At 45.4% G+C, this 23,434-nt stretch overlaps 1 protein-coding gene across 6 annotated transcripts in view; it reads left to right on the top strand.

Annotated features, from left to right (window-relative positions):
* The first annotated feature begins 2,282 nt into the window (after positions 1-2,282).
* The window catches only part of ldlrad4a (low density lipoprotein receptor class A domain containing 4a), a 240,502-nt gene continuing 219,350 nt past the window's right edge, over positions 2,283-23,434 (top strand). For 3 of the 6 annotated variants that reach the window (XM_087986707.1, XM_087986708.1, XM_087986706.1), the window contains exon 1: positions 2,283-2,406. The gene's annotated coding sequence lies outside the window, so the exon portion shown is untranslated. The other 3 variants (XM_043687710.2, XM_043687709.2, XM_043687708.2) reach the window with 3 other exon arrangements.

The following is a 23,434-nucleotide window of genomic DNA, read 5'->3' as shown; positions in this document are numbered from 1 at the left end:
CAGCAGGCCTGGTAGATAGATTCTATAGTTGGGAGGTTGGCTTTTGTGATTGAATGGGCTGAGTTCACCACTCTCTGTAACCGTCTCTGATCTAGAATGGTACAGAAGCCGGACCAGGTAATGATACATCCAGACAGAATGCTCTTGATGGCACACCTATAAAAGTTGGCAAGGGTATTCGCTGTCATGCCAAATTTCCTCAGCTGCCTGAGGAAGAGGAGACATTGTTGGGGCTTTGTAACCAGTGCGTCCACTTCAAGCGTCCAAGAAAGCTTGTTGTGGATGACCACTCCCAGGAGCTTGACACTCTCCACTCATTCCACCTCTGTTCTGTTAATGTGTAGGGGGGCATAAGTAACATCAATAAAATCAATAATGAGTTCCTTGGTTTTGCCAGCATTGAGAGCTAGGTTGTTCTCAGTGCACCATTTTTCCAGGTCTTCCACTGTAGCCTGTAATCTGTTTCGTTGCCATCTGAGATTCGACCGACTATCATCAGTGAACGTGTAAATGGCATTAGTCTGGTATTTGGCGACGCAGTCATGGGTATAAATGTGAGTACAGTAGGGGGCTGAGTACGCAATCCTGGGGCGCTCCAGTGTTGAGGATGAAATATTGTCCCTAACTTTCACTGATTGTGGCCTGTGTGTTAGGAAACCGAGGATGCAGATGCACAGAGTGGGGCTTAATCCGAGATCACTAAGTATAGTAATCAGTCTCGAGGGGATAATAGTGTTGAAGTCAATGAGTAGAATTGTTACGTAGCTGTTCTTGGTGTCAAGATGTTCTAGGTAGGAGTGAAGGGCAAGTGATATTGCATCTGACGTGGATCTGTTGGTCCGATAGGCAAATTGGAGTGGGTCAAGAGTAGCTGGGAGGCTGGAGTTGATTAATGCCATGATCAGCCTTTCAAAGCACTTCATGACCACCAAAGGTAGGGCCAATGGCTGGTAGTCATTGAGACATGCTGCTTGAGCGTTCTTAGGTACAGGGATGATGTTGGCCCTCTTGAAACAGGCAGGGAGACGTTGAAGATGTATGAGAAGATCTCTGCCAGTTGATCTGCGCATGCTGTGAGTGCACAGCCTGGTGTTCTGTCTGGTCCCATCGCTTTCCTTGGATTCGCATGAAGGAAAACTGTTGGGATAGGTTCATCAGGACTTGTTGGAATAGGTGTTACTTCTCTGGGTTAATCTGTGAAATTCCCTGGCCAGTGAAGCAGTTGAGGCTGCCTTGCTGAATGTGTTTGAGTTAAATGTAAGTAGATTTTTGAACAGTAAGAGAATTAACGGTTATGGTCAGCAGGTGGGTAAATGGAGCTGAGTCCACCTGAGGAAGAAGTAGCTCTCCAAGAGCTTGTGATTTGAAGTAAACCTGTCCAACTATAACCTGGTACAGTGTGACATCTAACAGAAAGATCAACTTATGTTTTTACTGAATGGTGGAGCAGATTCGAGGGGCCAGATGGTCTAATCCTGCCCCTATTATGTTGTTACTTCACAGGATCATGAGGTTTTCTTAATATTAAATAAGAATTTTAAAATATATTTTAAATCAACTATCAGCTATTGTCAACTATACGTCACTCAGAGGAAATTGAGAAATGTTGCCAAGACCATACAATTAGGACATTCTTTCATGAAGAGAAATACTAAACAATCTTTTGTAATTAATAACATACGTAATGTGGAAAAGACTCCTTTCGGGAAATAGAAACTCGGTGTATTTTTTTTTCTCTGAGCAGCTTTTTAAGATGAAGATTTAGCATGATGTGAGGATATCATTTTCCTCAGACTCTTCGGTACCTTTTCCCCAAGGAGGTTCCTCTGACCCAGCACTGACCCATACAGACAGACAAACACAGACTTCCTCCATGTAACCGCCCAACACACGGGGAAAATAACAGACGAGGTGGTTCACACTGCGCCGTTTCACCCTCTTGCCTGCAGATGGCGCGATGCCGGCGAACTGAGAGCAGAGGAGAAGAGAGCGGTTGGCGGCGGGCGGAATGCAAGGGGCTTTTGTGTTTTACCTCCCCCCGGCCTCCTTGAACTTGCCGCGTCCCTCCCAACCCCCACATCCTACTGCTTTCCTCTCTCTGTCTGAATGGATGGAGCTCGAGCGAAGTAGTGAGAGGTGGAGCGACGACACGCGGCTGGCAGGGGTGGGGGTTGGGGAGGTGGGTGGTCGCGCGGCGGCTGAGAGACAGTTAGGACGGTTGGTTGGGAGGAGGTGGAGGGGCGGGCAGCAGTGCGAGGAGGTGGAGGAGGAGCTCGAGCGCCGTTCAGTCAGTGAGACGGCAATAAAGAGGCCCGACGAGAGCCGCGGGGTGGCTGACTGATTGACTTGACTGTGTGAGAAAGAGAAAGAGAGAGAGAGAGAGAGAGCGCGCGAGCGCGAGCTAGAGTGAGTATGAGTGAGTACTGCTATCATTGCATTTATCTGTGATTTTTTTTTGGAGGGAGGGGAGAGAGATTAAGTTTTTATTTTCAAGCACAATTTATATTTCTTCATAAAAAAATCCCGGCACTCGGGCGATTTCGGTGTTGTAAAATGGTTGTTTGTGGTGGTGTGTTGTGTTCCTATAGAAGCCAGACAGGGAGGAGAGTTAGAGCCAGACTGGGGCAGTCATACAGAAAGCTGTGTCTCTGTGATTAGCCAGACAGGCCCAAGTTTAAAGTCAACAGCACACCCAGCATCAGCAAAAACACTTCGTGACAGCGAAATTAAAAAAAAACATTGAAACTACAGTACAGCACATACCTACAGAACTTATACGTCAAGTAGTTACAGCACTGCAGCTGAAGGTACCTTAATTTTTTTTAATTGATGCACTTTTAATAAATACTGGAGAATCGCTTATTCGTTTGTTCTCTGGTTGCTAAATAAGGCCAATAATTCTCAGGTGCTTAATGCACCAAGGGCAGGAAGGTCTCATTTGTGTGTGTTTTAAAGTTTGAGGGCAAGTAGAGAATAATTAAGAGTTTCAAGGTGGTATCCGAGTTGCTTTTGGACTGTTGAGTAATCAAGAATAATAAACTCCAAGCCAGTAATATCAAACGTTAATCTGCACCGCCTACCCTATACCCTGGAGTTTTTTTTCATTTAGTTTATAAGCTTTGTTAAAGCAGATCCAGGATACCTATTGTTGTACACAGCATCCCTATCTACATGGACAATGTATGAAGTTCTTCATTTTTACATACTTGCAATGCAAAGTTTGAAATATAGTCATTTTGACACTGTTCCCCTTGTGTTTTGGGCAGATGAAAAAATGTACTACAGCGGAGCCTTCCTGATGTTTTGAGGCACTTGAACGAATTATGCTGCAAAGATTTCTGTTATTGGATTTTGTAGTTTCTGGTGTAAAGGATCATTGTTATCAATCAATGCCCCATCAGTGCAAGGTGTAGCATCTATGGTTGTAATGTTATCATGATTACAAAAGAAACATTTATTCATTTAATATCATATGTTTTATCTGCAAGTAACATAGAGTCATACAGCATGGAAACAGACCCTTTGGTCTCGCCTGTCCATGCCAACGGTAGCATCATAGAATCCTCCAGTGTGGAAGCAGGCCATTTGGCATATTGAGTCCACACCAATCCTCTGAAAAGCATCCACCCTCCTAACCTGTCTCTGTAACCCTGCATTTTCCCATGGCCAATCCACCTAACCAACACATCTTTACACATCTTTGGTATGTGGGAGGAAACTGGAGCACTGGAGAAAACCCATGTGGACAAATGAGGAATGTGCAAACTCCACACAGTTGCCTGAAGCTGAAATCGAATCCAGGACTCAGGTGCTGTGAGACAACAGTGCTAACCACTGGGACACCATGCCAACTTTCCCACGAAGTTCCACTTGCCTGCATTTGGTCCATAACCCTCTAAACCTTTCCTATTCATGTACTTGTTGAAGTGTCTTTTAATGTTGTATCTGTACCTGCATTTACCACTTCCTCTGGGAGTTCATTCCACATATGAACCACCTTCTTTGAAAACATTGCCCCGAAAGGTTCCTTTTAAATCCTTATCCTCTTCACCTTAAACCTATGCCCTCGAATTTCGAACTTCCCGCCCTAGGGAAATTACCTTTCCTACTCACCTTATAAGCCGCTCATGATTTTATAAAACTCTATAAGGTAACCTATGCTCAAGTGAAAATAGTCCTGGCCTCTCCCTTTAACTCAAACCTCCATTCCCAGCAACATCCTTGTAAATCTTTTCTGAACCCTTTCCAATTTAACAATATCCTTCCTATAGTAGGGCGACCAGAACTGTACACAGTACTCCAAATGTGGCCTCACCAACATCCTATACAACTGTAATGTGACATCTCGGCTCTGACAATGCTTATTCTCCTATATTGTCTTCATTGACAAGTATTTGCCGAGCCTTATACCTCTTTCCTGTCGTCCCTTCAGCTGCAGTATTGCCAACTTTCCAAATATGAGGGGGTGAGAGGGAAAAAGGAGAGGGGCATGAAGCGCGTAAGTGGGTGTGTGGGGGTGATCAGGTCGAGCAGCAGTACTGCTAGATCCAAAGGGTGTTGGATCCAACAGAATGGGAAGGTAGTTCTTTGGGAATGAATGGGGTGTCAAGTCTGCTGCTACACCTACCCCCACACCCTACAATAGTTGAATGTTGGTCATTTTTGTTTGCCATCTCAGGTACCTTGTGCAAGAACATAGATTTGACTTTAAAATACTGTTGTTGAGACCTTTGTTTTATTTTTAATTATTTTTGGTTTCAACCTCTGAGCTGAGAGCTGAAGCTGACCTTTGAGCTATGATCACCAGGTTGTTTTCTTAAACAAATACCAGCTTGCTTGTTTTCCTCGCCTCAAAGTTAATTGACTCTTGTTCAAAGAACATTCTAGACGTTTCTGGAGATGCTTTATGCTCTGTTGTTTGAAAATAAGCAGTGAACTCAGATGTAACCAGTCTAACAAAGGGAAACCGAAGTTTAAACTGGTTTTGAACTGTGTTTGAGTCAGAAGGATTGTGGCTGCCAAAACTACATAATGGAGATTTGATTGCATCTCATCAACTTTGAAAAATTCAGAAAGTGGAATCTGTTATAAGATTATAAATTACTATTTATCAGAACCTACTGGAAGCTATTTACATTGACTGATGTCTTCAGAAATACAATCCCATATGCTTGTGTTACTATGCATCGTGGAAACTGCTTAATTGACTGACCAGTTATATTTCCTTTATTTCAATTTATTCCTCACCTGTATATCTTCGTGTAAGTGGATAGCATATTTAAAGAATGTCACAGCTGTAGGGCCAAGATGAAAGAAAATATGGGTGACCAATCAGGTAGTCAAGGAGAAAAAGGCAAGTAGTGAAGGAGGCCCCTACTATTCTGTTCACAAGTCTGTTTTCTGATCAGAAAACAGAGTGTGGTGCTGGTACTGGAGTGTGTAGTCCAAACCAGCTTCTGGCACCACAAGTGGCCTGATTATACAGGAGGGGAGAAAGAAGAATGCAGGAAAGATAGTTATAGGGCATTCATTACTTAGGAGAACAAAAAGGTGTTTCTACAGCCACAGACGGGACTCCAGGATGGCGTGTTGCCTCCTTGCCGCTAGGGTCAGGAATGAACAGCATAGGGAACCCTGAAGGGAGAGGGTGCTAAGACAGAGGTTGTGGTGTACATTGGTACCAATCATATAGGTACAAAGAGGGATGAGATCCTGCATCAAGAAGGAGGATCTTTAAGGTTATCATCTCAGGATTACTGTCTAGATTAGAGTGGTGCTGGAAAAGTACAGCAGATCAGGCAGCATCTGAGGAGCAGGAAAATCAACGTTTCGGGCAAAAGCACTTCATCAGGAATAGAGGCAGGGTGCCTGCAGAGTGGAGAGATAAATGAGAGGGGGGTGGGGAGAAAGTAGCATAGAGTGTGGGTGGCACAGTGGTTAGCACTGTTGCCTCACAGCGCCGGAGACCCGGGTTCAATTCCCGACTCAGGTGACTGACTGTGTGGAGTTTGCACATTCTCCCCGTGTCTGCGTGGGTTTCCTCCGGGTGCTCCGGTTTCCTCCCACAGTCCAAAGATGTGCAGGTCAGGTGAATTGGCCATGCTAAATTGCCCGTAGTGTTAGGAAAAGGGGTAAATATAGAGGAATGGGTGGGTTGCGCTTTGGTGGGTCGGTGTGGACTTGGGCCAAAGGACCTGTTTCCACACTAAGTAATCTAATCTAGTACAATAGATGAATGGAGGTGATAGGTCAGAGAGGAGGGTGGAGTGGAGAGGTGAAAAGCAAGATAGGCAGGTAGGACAGATCATGAGGGCAGTGCTGAGCTGGAAGGTTGGAGCTGGGGTGAGGTGGGGGAAGGGGAAATGAGAAATGAGGAAACTGGTGAAATCCACATTAATGCCATGGGGTTGAAGTGTTCCGAGGCAGAAGATGAGGCATTCTTCCTCCAGGCTTCGGGTGGTGAGGGAGCGACGGTAGAGGAGGCCCAGGACCTGCATGTCCTCGGCAGAGTGGGAAGGGGAGTTGAAATGTTGGGCCACAGGGCGGTGTGGTTGATTGGTGCGGGTGTCCCCAGAGATGTTCCCTAAAGCGCTCTGCTAAGAGACATCCAATCTCCCCAATGTAGAGGAGACCGCGTCGGGAGCAACGGATACAATAAATGATATTGGTGGATGTGCAGGATTACTCCCAGTGCTACATGCTATCGACCAAAGTAGGAGAATAGTTGGATGAATGTAAACATTAATGGAGAAGGGATGGTTTCAGATACCTGGGTCACTGAGACAGTTTCTGGGGAAAGTAGATCCCCAATACTGATTCAGCTGGAGGACAGTTTAATTAGTGCTGCTAGAAGGAGTTTAAACTAGTTCAGCAGGGACATGAAACACGGTGTTTTAGTTCAGTAGCAACACGGCATAACTCAGAAAAGGAACCAAGTGAGTTCAGCCATGTTGTATCTCAAGGGAGTAAGGCAAGGTTAAATTACCTCTACTTTAATGCCAGGAGTATTATAGGTAAAACAGATGAGTTAAGGGTCGGATTGACACATTAACTGCGATTAGATTAGATTAGATTAGATTACTTAGTGTGGAAACAGGCCCTTCGGCCCAACAAGTCCACACCGACCCGCCGAAGCGTCTACCACCCAGACCCATACTCCTACATTTACCCCTTCACCTAACACTACGGACAATTTAGCATGGTCAATTCACCTAACCTGCACATTTTTGGATTGTGGGAGGAAACCGGAGCACCCGGAGAAAACCCACGCAGACACGGGGAGAATGTGCAAACTCCACACAGTCAGTCGCCTGAGGCGGGAAATGAACCCGAGTCTCTGGCGCTGTGAGGCAGCAGTGCTAACCACTGTGCCACCGTGCCGCCCATAAAAGAGTAACCCACCCAGACCCATTTCCCTCTGACTAATGCACCTACCACTATGGGCAATTTAGCATGGCCAATTCACCTAACCTGCACATCTTGAGTGTGGGGGGAAACCGGAGCATCCGGAGAAAATCCACACAGACACAGGGAGAATGTGCAAACTCCACCCAGACAGTCACCCGAGGCTGGAGTTGAACCTGGGACCCTGGTGCTGTGAGGCAGCACTGCTAACCACTGAGCCACCATGCCACCCTTAAGGCGATCTTGTAGCCTTTACAGAAGTGTGGTTGAAGAAGGGAGATGTGATGGTGCTGAGGCTAGAAAACAGCTTTGGAGTTCTCCCTGGGTGTTTTTCTTAAATGAAATAAAAGAACTGAGTGGGTGGGTTAGGGCTCTTAGACCCAGGAAGGCTTTTAGTTTTGCTTTCAGTTATTGCGAACATTTCTGCTAGCTGGTTGCCTGAACTAATGCTAGAGCCCTCTTTCTGCTGCTAAAGTGAAAAGACACGTGATGATAATACATGTTTTGCTGAATTGCATTTTTGCCAAGGGTGTGTTTGTGGGGTGCTGCCTGTATTGGAACACTTATTATTAGTGGTTAAGTAATACATTATCATCTTAAGTATTTCAGTGGAGTTAAAGTTATGTCGTTTTTTTTTGTATTTTAACTGTCATTAGAATGAAGCCTATTTTGATTAAAGCCTAGTGGTGGACACATCTGGAACTCAGCACATTAAACTAAACTTTAAACAAATAATAAAAGTTAGGGTCTAAGTTACTACTTAAAATATTTTGGTGGGGCAAAGATCTAGTCTGGTCTGGCAATGTAACATTCTAGGGTATAGGGTTTTCGGGGAGGGTGTAAAAGTGAAGATGGTGACATGTTATTAATTATGGAGTCAATCACTACAGTAGGGAGGAATGATATCTTGGAAAGATTGTCAAATAAAGCATTGTAGATAGAACTTAGGAATAAAAAGGGGCAGTCACACAGTTAGGGTGCAATTGAGGAGCAGATATGTAGTATAAAAATATCAGGAGAGTAATTATAGGGGATTTCAATTATCCCAAAATTTTCAGACATTTTGTCACCATACTAGATAACATCTTCAGTGAGCCTCCAGACAAAGCACTGCTGGTGTTTCCTGCTTTCTGTTTGTATGTTTGGGTTTCCTTGTGTTGATGTCATTTCTGATGGTGAGTCATAGAGGTGTACAGCATGGAAACAGACCCTTCGGTCCAACCTGTCCATGCCGACCAGATATCCCAATCCAATCTAGTCCCACCTGCCAGCACCCGGCCCATATCCCTCCAAACGTCTTTTAAAATGTTGCAATTGTACCAGCCTCCACCACTTCCTGTGGTAGCTCATTCCATACACGTACCACCCTCTGTGAAAAGTTGCCCCGTAGGTCTCTTTTATATTTTTCCCCTCTCACCCTAAATATATGCCCTCTAGTTCTGGACTACCCAACCCCAGGGAAAAGACTTTACCTATTTACCCTATCCATGCCCTTCATAATTTTGTAAACCTCTATAAGGTCACCCCTCAGCCTCCGACACTCCAGGGAAAACCACCCCAGCCTGTTCAGCCTCTCCCAAAAGCTCAAATCCTTAACCCTGGCAACATCCTAGTAAATCTTTTCTGAACCCTTTCAGGTTTCACAACATCTTTCCAATAGGAGGGAGACCAGAATTGCACGCAATATTCCAACAGTGGCCTAACCAATGTCCTGTACAGCCTCAATATGACCTCCCAACCCCTGTGCTCAATACTCTGACCAATAAAGGAAAGCATACCAAATGCTGCCTTCACTATCCTATCTACCCGCGACTCCACTTTCAAGGAGCTATGAACCTGCACTCCAAGGTCTCTTTGTTCAGCAACACTCCCTGGGACCTTACCATTAAATGTATAAGTACTGCTAAGATTTGCCTTCCCAAAATGCAGCACCTTGCATTTATCTGAATTAAACTCCATCTGCCACTTCTCAGCCCATTGTAATCTGAGGTAACCCTCTTCATTGTCCACTACACCTCCAATTTGGTGTCATCTGCAAACTTACTAACTGTACCTCTTATGCTTGCATCCAAATCATTTATGTAATTGACAAAAAGTAGAGGACCAAGCACTGATCCTTGTGGCACTCCACTGGTCATAGGCCTTCAGTCTGAAAAACAACCATCCATCACCACCCCCTGTCTTCTACCTTTGAGCCAGTTCTATATCCAAATGGCTAGTTCTCCCTGTTTTCCACGAGATCGAACATGCTAATCAGTCTCCCATGGGGTGCCTTGTCGATTGCCTTACTCAAGTCCATATAGATCACACCTACCACTCTGCCCTCATCAATCCTCTATTACTTCCTCAAAAAACTTAACCAAGTTTGTGAGACCTGATTTCCCAGTTCTTTTTCTCACAGGATGGTAAGCGGGATCCATGTGTTTGATGATTTGGAGATGCTGGTGTTGGACTGGGGTGTACAAAGTTAAAAGTCACAACACCAGTTTATAGTCCAACAGGTTTAATTGGCTAGTGTGCTTCCAATTAAACATCTGTTTGTTGATTGAGTTCTGCTTGGAATGCTATGCTTCTAGGAATTCTCGTGCGTCTCTCTGTTTGGCTTGTCCTTGGATGGATGTGTTGTCCCAGTCGAAGTGGTGTCCTTCCTTATCTGTATGTAAGGATACCAGTGAGAGAGGATCATGTCATTTTGTGGCTAGTTAATGGTCATGTATCCTGGTGGCTTGTTTTCTGCCTGTTTGTCCAATGTAGTGTTTGGGATAATCGTTGTACAAAGAGTTTAGAGGGGGCAGATTTCTTGAAATGTGCATGGTGGAGCTTTTTATGTCAATTTGTCGATGGCCCTACAAGGGATGATGCAATGCTGGACCTAATTCTGGGGAATGAAGCCAGACAGATGTTTGAGGTGACAATGGGGAAGAATTTTAGTGATAGCATCCACAACACTGTATATTAAAAGTTTGTTATGAAAAAGCAGAAGAATAGTCTGCAAAAAGATTTGGATTGATGAAATGCAGATTTTATTGAAATAAGACAGGAATTAGCTATAATAGACTGCCATCAGATACTCGAGGGAAAGTCTACAGCAGAACAGTGAGAGGCAATAAAAAAGGTACCGGGGAGCAGGGCTGACATGCTCCTACGTTCCACCTTAAAAGAGAACACGCCCAGTGAACCCTGGATATCTAGGGATAGCTAGGACTGGGTAAGAAGGAGGAGAGATGTTTAAATGGTTGCAAGGGAGCAAAGTGCAAGGGGGAAACCTCAAAGCAATTAGAAAAGCAAAGAGGGGGCTTGAGAAAATGCTGGTGGGCAAGATTAGGGAGATTCCTGGAGTATCCTACAATATCCAGGGGAAGAGAAACCGGGAAAGAGTAGGACCTATTAGGGACAAGGGTGCAATCTGTGTGTGGTGCTGGAGGACATCACGGAGTGTTAAATGAGTACTTTGCATCGGTCTTTACTTGGGAGAAGAAGGATGAAAATATTGAATTCGAGAAGAAAGACTGGGGTTCTTGAGAAGACTGAGGATGGTAATGGAGGTTTTGGCAAGCTTAAAGTGGACAAACCCTCAGGTCTGAGTGAGTTGTATCCTAGACTGAGAGATAAAGGAGGAGACAAGGAGCTCTGACCCCAAGCTCATGGGATCAAGGGTAACTTGACAAGTTGGACCCAAAATTGGCTAGTAACAGGAAATAGAGGCTGGTGTAGAAGGCTGTTTGCGTGACTGGCGTCCAGTGTGTAGCAACATGGAATCAGGATCAATCCATGTGTCCCTAATTGCTTGTGATATTTATAATCGACATATGAGAATGTTGGGGTTGTTAAGTAATATTGTGGATGTAACAAAGATTGACCAGGTGGTTGACAGTGAGGAGGATATTGTTAGGTTACAGGAGAATATAAATGGATTGGTCAGGTGGGCAGACATCAAATAACTCCACAGAGACCGGTATGCCATTACCAAGTCACCCTTTATTTACACGTGGAGTCCTCGACATTGCTCCAGCTCCCTTATAGCCAGCTCTGAGTGAACAGAATATCTGACACTCCTGTTTTTTTTTCCTCTTGCCATTGACAGTAGATATTATGGGCTCAAGTTAATGAATTACCAGATGATACAAACTATCCTAGGCAGTACATTTGTGAATTTTTTCTGGACACCATTACAACTTATTACTCATCAATATTGTCACATAATTAGCCAATAGCCAGATTTACTAAAACCTGTTCATGAAATACAATGTATCCCCTGTAATGACACATGGATCTGAAAAATACATACTAGAAATCAGCTATGTCATTTTTGACAAATTTCATGGGTTCCTGAAATAATTGAACAGAGGCCAGTATGCCATCATCAAGTCACCATATATACACACACACACACGAGAGTCCTCGACTTGTGTCTGTGACACTCCTATTTTTTTTTTTAAAACAATACAAAAAACAAAATTGACAATAAACAAAATAGCAGTTCACAAAAAAAAACTCTATACAGGGGAGTGCACTCCAGTATAAAAAGTGCATTGTCAGGAATAGAGGGCAGAGTTCACTCCCAAAGGCAGCAAATGCATGACCCACAGCACAAAAGGTATTCAATCTCCATGGAGTCCTGGCCCATCCTTGGATAACTAGGCCCACTCACAGGTACACAGTATACTGTAAAGGTGCAGTTAACTCACAGGGGTTTTGGGTCCATCTCGTAAAATGTATGTCTTCCACAAGGGGTCAGTCCAAACATCAAAAAAAAGTGAAGATACATACAAAAAACAAAGAAAATTAGAATCCAAGGGCGAAGCCTTACCATAAAATCCACATTGTCCTTTTCTCAAAAGTAGGAGGAGAAAAAAAATAACACAGGCTGTAACCAGCCAGTGAAACAACAACCCCCTAATGAGAACTGAGTTACGCCTGAAACACATTGTGTGCATCAAGAGTTTAGTAATCAGTCCTCACTAAAGGAACGCCACTTAACAAACTGGCTAAATAATTCAGCCAGTTCGGGATTCAGGTTTCCCCCTCCTTTTTTTTTAAAAAAAAGGCAGAAACCAACAGTAACACACTGACTGTGACCCAGCCAGCACAGAGTCAGTCTCCTAAACTGAGAAGACCTCAATCTCCTGTTTATATATATTTTTTATTTTATTAGACAATTATAAAACAGTTTACAAAAAAGTTAACATTTACAGCTGTATACAACAGCAATTTTACAAGAGAGAGGAGCAGCAAAGCCAGGCCCCAAACCCTATCATTCAACCAGTTTACAGAGAGATGAGGACAAATCTCAAATCCCAGTTTCACATATGACAAGACAGTGACAATGACATTTGTACATAAAAAGCCAATCCAGTTACATAAAAAGCAGTGCATACAATACAGACCCAGCAAGCCCCGTCCCTCCTACCTTCCGGCCACTCTAAGGCAGCCCACCCTACTTCCGGCTCTCGGTCCACCTCATGCCCCTTCCAGTTCTCGGTCCGCCCTGACACACCTTTCGACCACCTGGGGTGACAGCGCCGAGGACAGCTACCCGCCTTCTGGCTCTAGGTCTGTTCCTACGTACCATTGGGCTCTCACCCACACAGATGCGCCATCCGGCCAGTGGGCTACCCTGACACACCTTCCGGCCACCTCTAGGACAGCCCATCCCCTTCCCTGGGACGACAGCGTGCAGGGTAGCCCACTAGCCTTCCGGATCTCAGCCTGCCCCTAGCGCCTTCTGGCTCTCGGCTGCTCTGACACACCTTCCGATCACCTCTAGAACAGCCCGTCCCGATCACTCCTTTGCAGGACAACAGCGCTCAAAACAGCCTACCCACCATCTGGCTCTTGGGGCGACTGGCATCAGGGTGGCCTACCCACCCTCCGGCTTTCAGAACAGCCTACCAACCTTCAGGTTCACAGGATGGCCTACCCACTTTTTTTTCCAAAAATATACTTTATTCAGAAAATAATTTGACGGTCTGTACAGTTGGTCATGCAGTACATACGTAAACATTTACATACAGAGATCAGAATTTATCATTCATATATACAGGTCTGTACATTTGTCAATCATATATCCAGCTGAGGCGTCAGCAGAGCCCAAATGACTGCGTGGGCCCCCTGTTCTTCTTAGGCAGGCAGATGTTACACGGTGGTCTTTCCCTAGTGCGCCTTGGCGGCAGCTGCCCCAAACTTCAGCGTGTCCCTCAACACGTAGTCCTGGACCTTGGAATGTGCCAGTCTGCAACACTCAGTCGGGGTTAACTCCTTCAGCTGGAAGATCAACAGGGGTTTCGGACCACCCAGAGAGTGTCCTTCACCAAGTTGGTGATCCTCCAGGCACAATTGATGTTAGTCTCTGTGTGCGTCCTGGGGAACAGGCCTTAGAGTATGGAGTCCCACATCGAACCTTGACAAACACCACTGCATTCTTCTCCAGACTTCTGCAGAGGCACATTCCAGAAGGAGGTGTGTGACAGTCTCGTTCCCCTCCGCAGCCACTTAGAGGGCAACGTGCAGTGCAGCTGAGAGTCTGGGCGTGCATAAAGGATCTCACAGGCAGAGCCCTTCTCACCACCAGCCAAGCGATGTCTTGGTGCTTGTTGGAAAGTTCTGGCGATGAGGCATTCTGCCAAATGACTTTGACAGTCTGCTCAGGGAACCGCCCTGTCCTTTTCCCGAAGGGTCTCAAGGACACTACGTGCTGACCACTTCCTGATGGACCTGTGGTCAAAGGTGTTTTTCTTCATAAACTTCTCTACAAAGGTCAGGTGATACAGAACGGTCCAATTACTTGGAGCGTTCCACGGCAACGAGGCCAGGCCCATCCTTCGCAACACCGCGGACAGGTAGAACCTCAGTGACACTTGGTGTTTGCGTATCGGGGATCCACACACAGCTTGATGCAGCCACACACAAAGGTGGCCATCAGGGTGAGGGTGGCATTGGGTGTATTTTTTCCCCCATTGCCCAGATCTTTATACATAGAGTCCCTTCGGACCCGGTCCATCTTTGATCTCCATATAAATTGGAGGATAGCCTGGGTGACTGCTGTGGCACAGGTTTTGGGAAATCCATACCTCTGCCACATGTAACAGCAATGACAGTGCCTCACACCTGATGACTAGGTTTTTTTCCCCGTGATGGAGAGCGACCATAGCTTCCATCTGCCCAGTTTCTGCCTCACTTTGCTGATACATTCTCCCAAGCCTTGGCACATGCCCCAGCCCCCCCCGAACCAAATACCCAGCACCTTCAGGTGGTCGTTCCTGACAGTGAAGGGGATCGAGGATTGGTCAGCCCAGTTCCCGAAGAGCATGGCCTCGCTCTTGCCTTGGTTTACCTTGGCCCCTGCGGCCCGTTCGAACTGGTCACATATGCACATGCGTTTGTGCACAGACAGCGGATCGGAGCAGAAAATGGTGACATCATCCATGTACAGGGAAGCCTTGACTTGTAGGCCCCCGCTACCAGGAATAGTCACCCTTCTCAGGCTCGCATCCTGCCTGATGGACTCAGCAAATGGCTCTATGCTGCACACAAAAAAGGCAGGAGAGGGAGGGTAGCCCTGCCTGACTCCAGCTCTGACTGGAAAGCTATCTGATTCCCACCCATTAATTGAGACTGCACTGACAATGTTGGTGTAGAGCAGTCTGATCCAATTGCAGATTCCCTCTCCAAAGCCCATATACGTGTGTGATATCCTGTCGAAGGCTTTCTCCTGGTCCAGGCTGATGAGGCAGGTGTCCAACCCTCTGTCCTGCATGTAGGCGATCGTATCCCTGAGGAGTGCAAGACATTCAGTGATCTTCCTGCCCGGTACAACACAGGTTTGGTCAGGGTGAATCACCGACCCCAGAGCAGACCTGACCTGGTTGGTGAACCCACCCTCCGGCTCTCGGGGTGACAGCTTTTAGGACATCCCGTTAGCCTCCCAGCTCACATTAAGGCCTGTGAGACCTAGGGACACACAAGACAGGCAGATGATAGACCCAATAACAACACAATATAGTTAATTACCAAAAAAAGTCCTTTCAAGTACACAATCCAAATAGAGTCTTCAAAAATATAGAGTCCATTCTCAGGAATGGAGTCCACTCCAGTTTTTGAGGTGCATTGTCCAAAATAGAGTCCATTCCAAACTGCAGAGTCCACTCCTGAAGGCAGCAAATGCACACCCCACAGCACGCAGGTGTTCAGTCTCCATGGAGTCCTGGCCCAGCCTTGGAAAACCAGGCCCACTCACAGGAACACAGTACAGGTGCAGTTAACTCACAGGGGTTTGATCCACTCCTGAAGGTAAGGTCTTCACCCAAACTCCAGGATACAGTAAATGCTCATCTCCCAGCACACACATAGGTGTTCAATCTTCAGAAGCCTAATTCCAGGGCTAGGCCTCCCCCCGGAACAGCTCCTCTGGTAAAATGTATGTCTTCCACAAGGACTCAGTCCAAACACCAAAACCAGGGTGAGGGTGGCAATGGGTGTATTTTACAAATACACTTACAAAAAAAACACTAGAGCCCAAGGGCTAAGCCCTACCACAAAATTAACATTGTTCCTTTTCTCAAAAGTAAACAAAAGAGTAACACACAGGCTGTAACGAGCCAGTGAAACAACAATCCCCTAATGAGAACTGAGTTACACCTGAAACACAGTTAAACTCTTTAGTGAGGACTGATTGTGTGCATCAAAAAGAATGTCAGTTAACACTGGCTAAATAATTCAGCCAGTTCAGGAATCAGAAACTAAAAATAACACACTGACTGTAGCACCAGCCAGCACAGAGTCAGTCCCCTAAACTGAGGAGACTTTGAATCTCCTGTTTATATTTTATTAAAACAATTATAAAAACAGTTTACATAAGTTTACGAAAAAACAGCTAACATTTATAGCTGTATACGAAGAAACAGCAATTTTACAATGGAGAGCAGCAAAGCCAGGCTCCAAACCTTACCGTTCAACCAGTTTACAGGGAAATGAGGACAAATCCCAATTTCAAACATGACAGGTCAGTAACAATGACATTTTTATATAAAAAGACAATCCAGTTACATAAAAGAAAAACAGTGCATACAATACAGACCCAACAAGCCCTCGTCCCTCCCACCATCCGGCCACTCTAAGGCAGCCCGCCCCTACATACCTTCCAGCTCTCGGTCCACCCCAAGTCCCTTCCAGTTCTCAGTCAGCCCTGACATACCTTTCGACCACCTCTAGGACAGCCTGTCCTGATAGTCGCCTGGGGTGACAGCGCTGAGGACTGCTACCCGCCTTCTGGCTCTCGGTCTGCCCCTACGTACCTTTGGGCTCTCACCCACCCTAATCCGTTGTCTAGCCAGTGGACGACCCTGACACACCTTCCGGCCACCTCTAGGACAGCCCGTCCCCTTCCCCAGGGACGACAGCGTACAGGGCAGCCCACAAGCCTTCCAGATCTCAGCCTGCCCCTACGCGCTTTCTGGCTCTCTGCCACTCTGATATACCTTTCGACCACCTCTAGGACAGCCCGTCCTAATTACCCCTTCTTGGGATGACAGCGGTCAGAAAAGCCTACCCACCTTCTGGCTCTCGGGGCGACTGGCATCGGGGTGGCCTACCCACCCTCCAGCTTTCAGGAAAGCCTACCAACCTTTAGGTTCACAGGATGGCCTACCCACCCTCCAGTTATCAGGGTGACAGCTTTCAGGACGACCTAGGAGTCTCCCAGCTCACAGTAAGGCCTGCCAGACCCAGGGACACTCAAGACAATGCAGGTGATAACCCCAACAAACCACATGATTTGTTACCAACAAACAGAGTCCTTTCCTGGTACATAGAGTCCATTCCCAGGAACGGAGTCCACTCCAGTATACAAAGTGCATTGACAGGAATAGAGTCCCCTCCAAACTGCAGAGTCCGTTGCTAAAAACAAAGTCCACAAACGAGGGTGGAGTCCACTCCCAAAGGCAGTAAATGCACACACCGCAGCACACAGGTGTTCAGTCTCCAAGGAGTCATGGCACATCCTTGGAGAGCCAGGGCCACTCACAGGAACATAGTATATTGTAAAGGTGCAGTTAACTCACAGGGGTTTGGTCCACTCCTGAAGGAAAGGGCTTCTCTCAAACTCCAGGATACAGCAAGTGCTCACCTCCCAGCACACACAGTTGTTCAATCTTCAGATGCCCAGTCCCAGGGCTAGGCCTCCTCACAGGAACAGCTCCTCTGGTAAAATGTATGTCTTCCACAAGGGCTAAGTCCAAACACCAAAAAAAGTGAAGACACATACAAAAAAAAAAGAAAACTAGAGTCCAAGGGCTAAGCCCTACCATAAAATCCACATTGTCCTTTTCTCAAAAGGACAAAGAGAAAAGAGTGACACAGGCTGTAACCAGCCAGTGAAACAACAATCCCCTAATGAGAACTGAGTTACACCTGAAACACATTGTGTGCATCAGGAGTTTAGTGATCAGTCCTCACTAAAGGAATGCCACTTAACAAACTGGCTGAATAAATTCAGCCAATTTTCCTGGTGGTGGAAATTGAAAAAAAAAAAAAAAAAAAAAATTCAGCCAGTTCAGGAATCAGGTTTCCTACTCCAAAAAAAGGGAAGTAGAAACCATCAATAACTGTAACACACTGACTGTGGCCCAGTCAGCACAGAGTCAGTCCCCTAAACTGAGGAGACTCTGAATCTCCTGTATTTTTTTATCCTGTTTTTTTTTAAATCAAAATTACGAAACAGTTTACAAAAAGGAAAAAAAACTTAACATTTACAGCTGTATACAACAGCAATTTTACAAGGGAGAGGAGCAAAGCCAGGCCCCAAACCCTACTGTTCAACCAGTTTACAGGGAGATGAGGACAAACCTCAAATCCCAGTTCCACATATGAAAAGACAGTGACAATGACATTTGTACATGAGACAATACTGTTACGTACAAAAGTGCATACAATACAGACCCAGCAAGCCCCTGTCCCTCCCACCTTCCGGCCAATCTAAGGCAGCCCGCCCCTACATACCACCTGGCTCTCGGTCCATCCCATGCCCCTTCCAGTTCTCGGTCCGCCCTAACACACCTTTTGACCACTCTAGGACAGCCCGCCCCAGTACCTGCCCGGGGTGACAGCACTGAGGACGGCTACCCGCCTTCTGGCTCTCTGTCTGCCCCTACGTATCATTGGGCTCTCACCTACCCCGATGCGCCATCCGGCCAGTGGGCTATCCTGGCACACCTTCCGGCCACCTCTAGGACAGCCCGTCCCCTTCCCTGGGACGACAGTGTGCAGGTTAGCCCACAAGCCTTCCAGATCTCAGCCTGCCCCTATGCACCTTTGAAACTTTCATATGGTCCGCGTGCTTGTTCAGGACTGTCACGCCAACCCGAAATTTGTATGTTACTGGACGTGATCTCACGTTGATTATGCCTCTTACTCATACAGTCAAGAGTGTGGTGCTGGAAAAGCAAAGCAGGTGAGGCAGCATCCGAGGAGCAGGAAAATTGATGTTTCATCAACATTCTTGATGAAGGGCTTTTGCCCAAAACGCTGATTTTCCTGCTCCTCAGATGCTGCCTGATCTGCTGTGCTTTTCCAGCACCACACTTGTGACTGTAGTCTCCAGCATCTGCAGAACTCACTTTCGCCTCTTACCCATACAGGGCTGTTCCTGTGGTTGCTACACTAAACTTTGTCCCTGAAATAAACTCTCTTTCTCACCTGTACCCTGCATTTGGCATTCCTGATGTTGTTTTACACCTTGCCCCTCCTCCACCCCCATCCCCACCTCCATGTATGGAGATGTCCTTACATGTTAAATATCTTTCAACTTTAGGAAGCATTCAAATTCCCTGTTGGTAAACTTTGGCCCTTTATCTGTGACCAGACTTCAGAGAGTCTGTGTATTTCAAACGATGTGCAGTTTCCCTACCTTTGTCCCTGTGTTTGACAAATAAGCTCTATGCACGTACTGCCACTTTGAGTGGGCATCCACAATGACTAAGAATACTGAACCCATGAAAAGACCTGCATAGTCGATGTGTTACCAAGTCCAGGGTTTACTTGGCCATTACCACGAATGTGGGAGAGCTGCTGGCGGTAATTTTTGTCCTTGTGGGCAGTGGGCCACCCAGATCTGTATCCAGTCCTTGCCACGAGACATAACCTCTCGCCAACCTCTTCATTTTGGAAATGTTTTAATGATCCTGGTGAAGTTCAGCCAATATCGGGTGGTGACCTTTGCTTGGGGCCATAACTCTTGCTCCCCATAATTATATGCTGTCCTCTACTGTGAGCTGGTCTCTCTGGATCCAGAAAGGTTTCAGCACTGGTTGTGACGGCCCTTTGGTTTCCCCATCATCAGCTGTTTCAGTTTTGCCAGGACCATATCTTTGTGTCCAAAGTCTGATATTGCCACATATAACTGGAAATGTACGCTGAAAATTGTAAAACTATCACGACTCTTCCAGTGACGGTACTACGTGACGGTACTACCAGTGGTGTATCTGCAAAGCGGGACGCAGCTCAGTGCATCCTCATTTGCTACTTGACCTTTCAGATGGTGTTCCAACTTTGTAATTGCATGCATATAGTGTGAGAGACCACCACTGAATTCAGCCTGAAGCTATGGGTGACACTGCATTATCCTCTTTTAGTAGACCTAGCTGGGCTTTGTGGCCCATTATTGTTACAAATGTATGTGTATAAAGGTGTTGGTAGCACTTCCTGACTCCAAATAAGAGTGCCAAACCTTCCTTCTCTATCTGGGCATACTTAGGCTCTGCATTAGCCAAAGTCCTAGATGCATATACTATTGGGCATTCCTCTCTATTGGGCCACCTATAAGCTAATATTACTCTGATGCTGTACGGTGAGGCATCGCATGTCAATACCAGTTTTCACATTGGATTATAGAGAATGTTAGTTGCTTATTCACTTCCTTGAAAGCTTTAGCTTGGTGACTTAGCCATTTCCAAGGCTAACTCTTATTTTTTAAAGAGTTGATGCAAAGATGCTAGGATGGAGGCCAGGTTATGTATGAATTTTCTATAATAATTCATGAGTCCAAGACTTACGCTGTAGCACAGATATGTGAGCTGGGGAACCTTTGATCAATCTCACTTTATCTTCCAATAGATATAACCTGGTCTTGTCAACTCTGTATATCAAGAAGGTCACTTGGGGTGCCTGGAACACACATTTTTCCCTTCTAAGCCTGCTTGGCAGAAATGCCTAAGAACTTATACCAAGTTCTCTAAATGCTCTTTATTGGTCTTCCCTGTTATTAGCACATCATCTAGATAAATAGTGACCTGAGGTAGACCTTATAAAATGTTCTCCATTTTCCATTGAAAAATTGCTCAGGCTGAAGATACGTCAAATGGCAGTTTTGTACATAGGTATATAGATATTAATTCTAGCATACTTCTGGGAATCCTCACCTAATTGCAATTGCAAGTATGCATGGCTAATGTCCAGCTTTGTGAAGGACAGCCCCCCCCCCCCCCACTAACCTTGCATATAAATCCTCCATTTATCCAGCTGCAAAAAGTGTTTTACCATTTGTTTAAATAGCCACAAAGGTGAACTGAGCTGTTGGGCTTCACAATCAGTATGATTGGTGCTGTCCATTTCACAAACTCTGGTGATTTGATGCCTTCTGATTCCTGCTTCTATTTTTGCCTGTTAAGCAAATGGCAGCGGGTGGGCCTTGCAGAATCGTGGAATTATTTCCTGGTCAACATAAAAGGTAGCCTTAGTTCCTCTGATAGTCCCTCGACCTTCCCGAAACATTTCTGGGTATTTAATTAGGACTTCACTCAGGTAGCCATTTTATACTCAAAAAATGTTTACCCAATCTAGGTGAATCTTTGTCCACTGATTTCACCCCATCAAGCTTGGGCCTGAGCCGTTTACTACAATCAATGGTAACTGAACCAGCTGCTTCTCATAAGAGACTGGAACCGAAATTGTACCCTTAATCTGTAAAGGTTCCTCAATGTAGGTTCTCAGTCTAGCCGAGATCTTATGCAAGCTTAAGGATTGGAGTCCAGAGAAAATTTTGTTAACGACTGGTTCTGCGATCACTGAAACACCTATGCCAGTATCAACCTCCATTAGAACTGAGTGACCATTTAACCAGATATTTATTTTGATTGATTGGTTCTGACTTGAGTGTTGCTAAGCAGTTTAACTGTTCCAAAACAGTGGTGGACTTTCCAGGATGTGCATTCTTCTGGATACTGGCCTATGAGTTCCCTTACTCAATTTATATCTAATAGGACTCTTTTGCTGCTGGCCTGGATCCTGAAGAAAATTTTAACCATTTGGCTGAGGCTTGGCTTTGCTTTGGGGTTTTTCTGTAGGTTGACCTAGATTCCCTCTGTTCAAGATGTGTCCTGAACGAGGCTATGCAATTGCCTTCACTCAAGTGGTATTCCCCAAGTTCAGTTGGGCTGGCAAGGGTGTCCGCTTCCATCGGAATATCTTGCAACTCATATGCTCTCCTTGCCGGATTTTCTAATGATAAAGTCAGTTGTAGTACCTGTTTGAAGTCCTGTTGGGCTTTAGTAGGCATTTTTTTCGTGGTTACATCATTAATCCCACATATCAAATGGTGTCTCAGCATCTCATTAAGGGTTAAACTAAAATCATCTTAACCTAGTTAAAAATCCCAATGTGGATTCCCCTGGTTCTTGAATTGCTGAGTAAAACTGATAGCATCTCTGAGTTGGATAGTACCGAGGAAATCCTGCATTGATATCATGGAGTGGGGACTATTAATCCTGAATACCTCATAATCGTTTTCTTTTATGTTAGGTCTGATTCCAAACAGCGGAAAGTATTTTCCCAATTCACATTGACTCTGGTTTCGTTCACTGGAGCTTCATGATGCCACATCTCATCAAAGGAGGCTTGATGTCAAGGGCAGTTACACTCACCTCACCTTTGGAGTTCAACTTTTTTGTCTATGGGGGAACTCAAATTGAGCATTAGTTAGTAAGGCACTGTGAAACAAGTGCTGCTTGATAGCACTACTGATGACTCCTTCCACTTTTGGCTGATTGTTTCAAATGCTTTAATTTGAATACTTGGACAGCCAGTGTGGATACAATGGGCTTAATGGCATCATTCTGCATTGTGATTTTTTTTTTTTGCTGGGCTCCTTCCTTCATTGGGAATGGGACATTTGTGGAACCTCTTCTTTGCCCTAATTGTCCATCACTACATATGACTGGATGTTGCAAGACTGCAGAGCTTTGATTTGATATTCAGGTTGAGGAATTGCTTGCTTTTGCTGTTGATGTAGCTTCACCAAGTAGACACCCTATTTTTTGATGTGCCTGGTGCTGGTTCTGGCATGTCCTCTTGCAGTTGTGTGTAAATTGAAATTTGACAATAACACAATCTCTTGCACTCTTTCTCAAATCCAAGTTTGCAGATAACATAAAGAGCTATGTAGAGAATAAGAATGAAGAATAGTCATAATGGACCCAATGTTAACTCTGTTTTTCTTCCACAGATGCTGCCAGACGTACTGAGTTTCTCCAGCATTTTCCATGAGGATATCTCTTCTGATTGAGGATTCTAGGACTAAGGGTTGTACTCTACATTTTACAGCCAGGCATTTCAGCAGTGAAATTGGGAAGCACTTCCACATATAATGGGTAGTAGAAGTTCAGAACTTTGTTACACAAACAGGAATTCATGCTGGATCAATGATTCATTTGAAATTTGACATTGATAGATTTTTATTATCTAAATGTATTTAAGGACATGGTACACAGTTCAGTCATACTGTAGGGAAAAGTGTCCTGTAGCAGTAAAGCAATCTGGAAAGAGTATCCTGCAATAGCATCGCATTGAAACATGTTGGGTAAAGCATCCCACAGTCAGCAATGCAATGAAGCAGTATGTAACTACCAACTTGACCTCCACCTGAGAAGCTCCAAACCAGGAGCAGAACATGACAGCAACTCTGTCCAATTCAGAACCAGACCTGCCTGGTTTTGTCCTTGCCGCAGTGACCACAGAGAGGAACAGGGTAGCTACCTCAGCC

Source organism: Chiloscyllium plagiosum, unplaced genomic scaffold (assembly GCF_037043375.1).
Source record: "Chiloscyllium plagiosum isolate Xiang-an unplaced genomic scaffold, Cpla_swu_hap1 HiC_scaffold_4, whole genome shotgun sequence".
Lineage (NCBI taxonomy): Eukaryota > Metazoa > Chordata > Chondrichthyes > Orectolobiformes > Hemiscylliidae > Chiloscyllium > Chiloscyllium plagiosum.
The sequence above is the reverse complement of the archived record's forward strand: the minus strand, read 5'-3'. Positions and strand labels throughout refer to the sequence as shown.